This window comes from Theropithecus gelada, chromosome 1 (genome assembly GCF_003255815.1).
Source record: "Theropithecus gelada isolate Dixy chromosome 1, Tgel_1.0, whole genome shotgun sequence".
Classification (NCBI taxonomy): Eukaryota; Metazoa; Chordata; class Mammalia; order Primates; family Cercopithecidae; genus Theropithecus; species Theropithecus gelada.
Window position 1 is genome coordinate 144640354 of NC_037668.1, and position 7860 is coordinate 144648213.

The following is a 7860-nucleotide window of genomic DNA, read 5'->3' on the forward strand; positions in this document are numbered from 1 at the left end:
TTGCCAAGACAATCCTGGGCAAGAAGAACAAAGCTGGAGACATCGTGCTACCTGACTTCAAATTTTACTACAAGGCTACAGTAACCAAAACAGCCATGGTACTGGTACCAAAGCAAATATATAAACCAATGGAACAGAATGGAGGCCTCAGAAGTAACACCACACATCTACCACCATCTGATCTTTGACAAACCTGACACACACAAGCAATGGGGAAAAGATTCCTTATATAATAAATAGTGTTGGGAGAACCAGCTAGCCATATTCAGAAAACAGAAACTGGACCCCTTACTTACACCTTATACAAAAATCAACTCAAGATGGATCAAAGACTTAAACATAAGGCCTAGGACCATAAAAATCCTAGAGGAAAATCTGGGCAATACCATTCAGAACATAGGGATGGGCAAAGACTTCATGTCTAAAACAGCAAAATCAATGGCAACAAAAGCAAAAATTGACAAATGTGGTCTAATTAAACTAAAGGGCTTCTGCACAGCAAAAGAAACTATCATAAGAACGAACAGGAAACCTACAGAATGGAAGAAAATTTTTGCAATCTATCCATCTGACAAAGGGCTAATATCCAAAATCTACAAAGAACTCAAACAAATTTACAAGAAAAAAGCAAACAACCCCATCAAAAAATGGTCAAAGGATATGAACAGACACTTCTCAAAATAAGACATTTATGCAGCCAAGAGACATATGAAAAAATGCTCATCATCACTGGTCATTAGAGAAATGTGCATCAAAACCACAATGAGATACCATCTCACGCCAGTTAGAATGGCAATCATTAAAAAGTCAGGAAACAACAGGTGCTGGAGAGATTGTGGAAAAATAGGAACCCTTTTACACTGTTGGTGGGAGTGTAAATTAGTTCAACCATTGTGGAAGACAGTGTGGCGATTCCTCAAGTATTTAGAACTTGAAATACCATTTGACCTAGCAATCCCATTACTGAGCATATACCCAAAGAATTATAAATAATTACACAATAAAGACACATGCTCACGTATGTTTATTGCAGCACTATTCACAATAGCAAAGACTTGGAACCAACCCAAATGTCCATCAGTGATAGACTGGATTAAGAAAATTTGGCACATATACCCCATGAACTACTACACAGCCATAAAAAAGGATGAGTTCATGTCCTTTGCAGGGACATGGGTGAGGCTGGAAACCATTGTTCTCAGCAAACTATCACAAGATCAGAAAACTAAACACTGCATGTTCTCACTCATGAGTGGGAGTTGAACAATGAGAACACACGAACACAGGAAGGGTCTGTGGAGGTGGAGGTGGAAGTGGAGGTTAAGGGGCCAGGTAGCATTAGGAGAAATACCTAATGTAGGTGATGGGTTGACGGGTGTAGCAAACCACCATGGCAGGTGTATACCTATGTAACAAAACTGCATGTTCTGCACATGTAACCCAGAACTTAAAGTATACTAAAAAAAATTATTGAGGATGCTAAAGGTCGTTTGCATGATTATATCTATTTATATTTATGGCATGGATTAGTGCTGTTCAATAGAAGTTTCTGTGAGAATAGAAGTATTCTGTGTCTGCACTGTCCAATATGACAGCCACTAGCCACATGTGGCTATTGAACAATTGAAATGTGGCTGATGTGGCTGAGGAAATAACATTTTTCATTTTGTTTCATATTAATTAATTTACATGTGAATAACCAGATATGATAGGTAGAGCTATAAAACCAAAGGCATGTTTGGTTTTTTTTTGAGACGGAGTCTGGTTCTTGTTGCCCAGGCTGGAGTGCAGTGGCGTGATCTCAGCTCACTGCACCCTCTGCCTCCAGCATTCAAGTGATGTTCCTGCCTCAGCTTCCCAAGTAGCTGAGATTACTGGCTCCTGCCACCACACCCAACTGTGTGTGTGTGTGTGTGTGTGTGTGTGTGTGTTTAGTAGAGATGGGGTTTCACTATGTTGGGCAGGCTGGTCTCAAACTCCTGACCTCAGATGATCCACCCGCTTCCCAAAGTGCTAGGATTACAGGCGTGAGCCCTGTGCCTGGCCCCAAAACACATTTTTAAAATGCATTTTTGTTGTGGTAAAATACAAAACCAAATCATTTGTAAAACACTACTATATGCACACACATTCCCTAAGCAATCAGAGTCCTGACATCACCACACACCCCAGGGACACTCCACTGGACACTTGTGAAAAAGTCAACAACCTTTTAGTATGAAAATAGTTTTGACCTCAGGGTCCCTCTGAAACGACCCTTAAGGAACTCGGGATCACACTTTGAGTCCAGGACTAACAAGGGGAGCTCAACTCCTATATACTCAGGAAGGACAACTGGTCACCCTATTCTGGAACTGCTGCCTCCCACTTTGAGGGGCTTTCCCCTTTCCCTGCCCCACCTCTGCCCCCGCCCTGGTAGTTCGTAGTCCTGTTAACAAACCCAAGGCCTTTGATGTGCTGGATCCTGCGAGAGGCCGAAGACCCACTCTCCAAAGCAGCGGACCTGAGGGAAGGAGGGCAGTCACAGGGGCTCGGCTTGCTGGGGAGAAATTTCTCTCTGAGGTTCCAAGCCTCCAAGGCAGGCAGATCAAACCAAAAAGTAGAAAGAAACGTGCAAAGTGAAATTCAAGATGCTGGAAAAGATGGAAAGGCCTCTTCTCCCTGGAGTCTCCGGCTTCTCCCCTCCTTCCGGCAGGCAGGAAAGAGGAGGCCTTCGGAGGCGGAGAAGAGAAGGCTTCGCAGGGTCTTCTGGGGCAACTCAATCAAAGAAATTATTTTCCCACAGACGAAGCCAAGAATATCTTAATGGCTTTTTCCTGATTGAGAGATAAATCTTCTATTAATTTATGGCTCAGACCCAAAGCAGTTGTGTCAACTCCACTCGCCCTCTAAAACAATGTGAGAAATGCTTCAAAATTCCACTTATTTTGATGATTTCCCTCTTCCCGTTCCTATTTCTTCTTTTTTCACTCTGCTTTCATAGTCCATCCTGATCCTTTTCATCCTACCTCTTCTCTTATTTTCAAATCAATGGCCAACTCCTCAATGCCACATCCCTACCCCAGGTAAAAGTCTCTGGACATTCCCAATTAGAGGAGCTAAAACCATCTGAAGTGAGACTCCCCCGCACCCCCATGCAGGGTAAAGACCACGAGAAGAGCTGCATGGCGTCGCAGAGAAGCTGCACGCACTCTAGCGCCTCACCGCCGACCCTGGCAGCCCTGTGCACCCCGCAGCGTGGGTCTCAACCAAGCCTTGGTTGCCGCAGAGCGTCTGGGTGCAGAGACCCGGCCGCCACAGTAAATCAAAAGACAGCAGACGGCGAGAAGCCGGTGTCACAGCGACTCACAGTCACTACTGCCCAGCGCAATTATCACGCCCTGGGGGGTCACTGCTAAATGGCCCGTGTTTATGGACTCGGCCACGTTGCTCGACTGACCCCTACGGCCAGCTACTCCCGGCGCCGGCGCCGGAGCAGGGGCGCGCTCCCTCTCGGGAGAAGATCTGCGAGTGGGTAAACTGACTCGAGGTTCTTTGCGAATTCCGCCCGCTCTCGCCTGAGGGACTCTTGATGCTTGAGACAGTGTACTACAGATGATTTAGGTAATCTAGGCTGTGCAGACAAGATGCGAGTTATTCCCAAATCCACTTGCTAACTACATGTCCTTAGGCAAGTTAATTTAACTCTCTTACCACAGTTTACTTATCTGTAAAATGGGGATAATGTAAGTAATGACCTAACTGGGATTTGGTAAAAGGCAAATGAGCTAATACAAATAAAGGTTTTAAAAACATGGGCACGACGGTTACTAAGTATAGATAGAAAAGTCGTGATCGGTGTTAAAAATTAAGCTGTTATACAGTTATAGTCCATGACACCTGTTCTGGTGACAACGTGAGTAAAGGGACCTACGTAGCGCTGACCGCCCAGCTTAACTCACAGCTCCTTTGTGTGGGTGTAGCCCAGCCAGGGAAAACAGTGTGGACCTGCTTCGTGCTAACATCACGGGAATGAAGTGCGAGCAGCTAGACCTCTGGTCTCCACCCGAAATGGGCCTCCTGCCTCCGGACTGACTCCCGGGCCATCTTCCCGCTTCCTCTGGCACCGAAGGCCCACAGGGTCCAGCTTTTTAATGGGCCCTTTATCTGCTACAGACCGCCTCAGCGAACCGGAATCAAATCTGGGCGCTTGCGAGGATGAAGGCCAAAGTCTAGATCCCGACGTAAGCCCAGTAGGAAGCGGCAGGGTCCAGACACCCGAGGCCGGGTGACCTGTCTGTACTCCGAGCCACGCGGCGGGTCGCTGGGCTGAAATCCCACCTTGCATCCACCGCGCAGAATTCCAAACAGCCAGTATAAACAATCCCCTCACCCCACCACACCCGGGAAGGTGGCGGGACCCAGGCTTCGGTGCAAGTTTCCAGAACTGTCCCTCAGGGTCCCGGCGGCAAGGCCTGCACCCACCTCTCGCCGGTACTTTCGTTTACAGCCGCGCCCTCCAAAGGAAGGTTTATGACCACAGCGCGGCAGAACTGAGTCGGGTGGGCACCATACATGGCCGTGGCGCCTGAGGCCCCAGCTCGCGGCCTCGGGAGCGCTCGCAGGGCCCCATCCCTCTGGTGCGCTGGGCTCTGGAGCTAGAAAGTGTACACAGACCATAAATTTCCCGCCCTGCTCGGCGCAATTCCCCGAGGTCAGGGGCCGCCCGCCTCCAACCGCCTCAGCCCGCCTACCCCTTAACTTGTGTCCGGGCAACTGCGGCCGACAGCAAAACGCAGCTGGCGCCCGCTGCAGCGCCTAGCCGTACTGCAACGCCGCCTCCCCACTGCTAGAGCACCCTAGCCGCGTTGGGACTCCGGGCGCAGCCTGCGGGAGGCTCCCCACCGCTGCTTACGAGGCGGGAGTTGGGGAATGGAGCAAAGAGGGAAGAAGGCGAGGCCTGGGGGAGGCCAGGTGAGAATGGAAAGCGAAAGGGATGACTAGGAGCAAGGAGGAAGACGCTTCTGTGGCTTCTAGACCCATTTGTATCTTTCTATACTGAGGTTTGGGGTGGGGGATACACAGTAAGTGCACGTGGCGACCGACGTTCGCTTAAAGATGTTTTTGCACTGGGCCCTCCCTTCCTTCGATTGTGAACCTTGCATACCGTACAGGGTATACCATACAGGGCATACCAAGAATGCGCTTTCCCTGGGGATGCAGCAAGATGACTTTTAAAAGATTTCCCTATGGTTGCGTCTATACTGACATTGTAAGGTGAATATTTGAAATAATGATCAGAATAATTAGTCAAAAAGAACAAATCATTTCTTTGAACTTTTTTTCTCTTTGACTATAGAGAATCGCCTCAGACCGGTAGCTCGGAGATTGGAGTAAGAAAGGCAGATTTCTGTCAGAGGTTCGGCCACGCCCCTTACCCGCCAAGTACCTTGATCAAATTACCCAACCCCTCTGCTTCTCAAAATGGCCATCTGTAAGAGAAGAAGAATAATATCTTCTGCCCTGTGTTGCTGTGATGGTTACAAAAGATACAAGACTTTCACCTCCTGTTCAAAGAGTGGAAAAGACTTGCGTCTCTTTCCTCCGTTCTTTACTTGCACGCACCCATAGGTGATTTCAAACGAGTATAGACGCTCTCTCCAGCCAGAATGAACTCGCAGGTGTCATCGTAGTAATAGTTTAATAACAATTTCCACTTACTGAGTGCTTTCTGTTTGCCAGAACTCTGTAACTGTGCCCCGTATCAGATACGTGCCCCTAACCTAAAAACCTAAAAATCTGGGTTGCTGAGCAAACTGACAAGAAGAAAGTGGGAAGGCATAATTAGAGAGCTGGCGAGGACACAGGGAAGTGGGATGGTCTCCTCATCACCATTCCTCCGCGATGAGGAAAGCAAAAGAGAAGTAAGAGGAAAGAGGTGGGAAAGAAAGTTTCCGGTGGCTAAAACTTTTAGCTTGGAGGACATGTGTCAGAACACCTTCAGATCGATTCAGCTGGAGATGCTTGTCGGTCGCTAACCCAGAACCGGTCCAGCATGTAGTAGGGGCTCAAATGATGTGTACATATGTAGCTGAGTAATGTAGAGGCTGTGAGTGGCCCTTCCCTCCCCAGTCCCCAGCATGTCTCCCTTGGCTCTGAGCAATGCTTTTGAGGAGGATGGCACTTTTGTGGGCTTAAAAAAAAAGATTATGCAGATCTATTCTAATTTTTTAAAAATATCTGCCTTTCGTTACATTCTGGCTAATAGGCTGTCCCCCATCACCTCTGGAGCTGCCTGGCAGTCCTGTCATCCCTTGTCTCAGGTCACACACTCTGTCCTCCATGTCTTCCAGGGTGGTCATCTGGAACCAAACCAGGGGAGTCCAGTTACTCTTAAAATTCTGAACGGAATCTTGAAAGGTACCAGGAGGAAAGGAAAGCCAGGGCACAACGAGCAGAGAGGAAAAAATGAAAAGTGAGAAATGGTGAGGACATACAAAGCAAGGGAGCGTGAAGAACAATGGATATGGGAAAATTCAAATTACAGGTGACATTCCATTTAAAATTGTGTGTCACAGAGCAAGTCTTTAGTTTGAATCTTTCTTTATAGCTTTTCACCCCCATTTTTTTTCAGCTACAAAACTGTGCTCTTGGCCTGGAAGGGTGGTCAACACAGGCTGCAGGGACCCTGAGAGAGGCAAGAAAAAGGAGACCTGGCTTAGATTACTGCAGCTGACCCAAAGTGTCCTCAAAGAGACATATCCTGGGCGCTCCCGGCCGGCAACCGACTGACGTAGAGATCCGCTTGGGGGAGGTCGGGGCCAAGGGGCCCGGGCTGACCGTGGACTGAATGAATATTCGGCGGGCAGGTTGGGGATCCGAGACCGCGCGAGACCCAGGACCTTCCTCTGCTACACCCAAAGCCGTTGCGAACGGGGCGAGACCCTGTGACCCCCGAAGATAGGAGGCTTTGGAGCGAGATATGCGCCCCCGACCAGGAGAGCCAGGCTGCGTCGAGTCTCAGGGACACGTCTTTGGAGGGCGTGCGCGGCCCGCGATTCGCCACGCAGTGAAATTCAAAAATGGCCGGATTGCGCTGAAGGATGCAAGTCGGAACTGCCAGATAGAGGATCGTATTAGCTCAGTAGTTCATTCTTTTGATCTTTCGTTCACTTGCTCATTTCTTGAGCTTCTACCACGTGTTGAGTGCACTCGTCACCCGGATTCTGAGAAACAAAAATGAACAGCCCTGACAAATTAAAAGGAGGCTAAAATTTGCAGACTGGGAAATCTCTGGTCGAGGAGAGTGGGGATTGAGGGTGGCTAGGGAACTCCGCGAAACAGGCACTTTTTCTCCGCAAAGAGAGGCGGCGAGGTGCAGACGCACTAAGACCAACTCGCCTAGCATTCTCACTCGCTCTGCGGTGCTCTTCCGTGTTCCAAGAGAGACTCGGGTAGATCTTAGCGCCCCGCACCGCCGCCTAAGTGAGGGACTGGAGAAAGCACAGAAAGCTTTGGACTTCTGTCCTGGTTCTTGACGTAGACCACTAGGGAAGTGACCTTGAGTGAGTCATTCAACCTCTCTACGAGTTCGTTTCCACCTACAACAATGCCCAAATGGTACGCAGTCCAGAGTTTTGGCCGCCTGTATCGAGTCCTGCTTGTGAACGCGTTCTCTTGTCCCTCTGTGATGACCTTAGTATCGGGGATCCTAATGCGTCCTCAACCAGATGATTCGCAGCTCCAGGTCCACTCCAGGGGTTACCACCTGGTACTTCTGGGTCGTGTTGCACAGCCTCCTACTTTGTTTATAATGCTACCTACGCTTATTGATGCTATAAATAACCACAAGGGCCACAATAATTATGCTTGTCGTTTATT